Source organism: Lepidothrix coronata, unplaced genomic scaffold, assembly GCF_001604755.1.
Source record: "Lepidothrix coronata isolate B3197 unplaced genomic scaffold, Lepidothrix_coronata-1.0 Scaffold113, whole genome shotgun sequence".
Taxonomy (NCBI): domain Eukaryota; kingdom Metazoa; phylum Chordata; class Aves; order Passeriformes; family Pipridae; genus Lepidothrix; species Lepidothrix coronata.
Window position 1 is genome coordinate 814,839 of NW_016690293.1, and position 1,212 is coordinate 816,050.

Sequence of the window (1,212 nt, forward strand, 5' to 3'; positions counted from 1 at the left end):
GTGGAAAAAGAACTTCTACCCGTCGTCAGTTTTTGGATTGCTGTTTTCCCACCGTGGGCTGTTTAGTCACAGCGATGATTTACCCGCATTGTCCCCATTCCCGTCCCGCTCCCGGTGCCCGGTCGGGGGAGCGGAGCCTTGCGGCAGCCTGCAGCTCCCCCCGGGGGCCAGCGGAGAGCCCGCAGCCTCCCAAAACCCTCGAGGAGCTCTGAGCTGCAGCCATCGGCCAGAGAGAAACTTCACCGAGCAAAAAAATCCCCCCTGCGAGTCCTCGGGTCCTTCACATCGAAGAGTTTTGCTACCAGGCAGTCGAAGAGGTGACCTGCCCTGTATCCCTGAACTCGTCACATCCACGTTGCAGCTTCCTGAGCTTCTTCAGAGCATGGCTTTGGCTGATTTTTGCAGGCATCCCAAAACATAAACCTTAAAAACAGTATTATTTCACAAAATATCAACATAATGCCAGTTCTTATTAGACTCGAGGGTTGCTGTGGTTGAAAGGAAAATAAAAATTGCAGTGTGTCTGTAGAGTGGATAACAAAAACCCGAGTAAGGCTTATGAAAAGGCAACTCTCGAGGCACAGGCAGATGGAGTAGGCAAAAGGTAAAGTTTACACATTCTTTCCAGTTGACTTGGCCAAGTGCTAAAACCAGTAAAGCGCTTGCTTTTATTCAGAAATCAATTTAAAATTTGTCATATGCCAGCTATATAATTGAAATTTCTGGTTATTATATGTACAGGCATAAATTCTGCCTTCTGATACATGCACAAGTTCAACCTCCCTTTAGGATCATCAGGGTTAATGTACATACATGTTAGGGTACAGTTTAATATTATCTCCGTGGAGCAGCAAACAACACTAGGTCAAACAAGCCGGTTTCATTTAATACTAAAGAATGTTTAAGGAGAAATGTCAGAGTTCAGTTCCGCTGGCTAATGATGTAAATCAGGAATCACCAAAGCCAGACACCTATCCTGATCTTATACTCAATTTGTGTTAGGATTGGTCCACTGAAATAAATCAGTTCTTTACCAGGAATTCATCCTACTGACACATGAGAAGTTCATAAACTTTACTCAAATAAGGAAATTATACCATGCAGGTGAGTAAATTTATTTGTGTGGTTTAACTACTTGCTAAAGTTAATTTTTTATTGCTGCTGCTGAAATATTTTCAGCTGAAAATGACTTCCCTTTTAAACAAAGTTTTG

At 43.2% G+C, this 1,212-nt stretch overlaps 1 long non-coding RNA gene across 1 annotated transcript in view; it reads left to right on the top strand.

Moving 5' to 3' along the window:
* The first annotated feature begins 1,072 nt into the window (after positions 1–1,072).
* LOC108502176 overlaps positions 1,073–1,212 on the top strand; it is a 14,647-nt gene continuing 14,507 nt past the window's right edge. The window contains exon 1 of the long non-coding RNA XR_001876355.1: positions 1,073–1,104. This is a non-coding gene — a long non-coding RNA (uncharacterized LOC108502176). The remainder of the gene's footprint in view (positions 1,105–1,212) is intronic.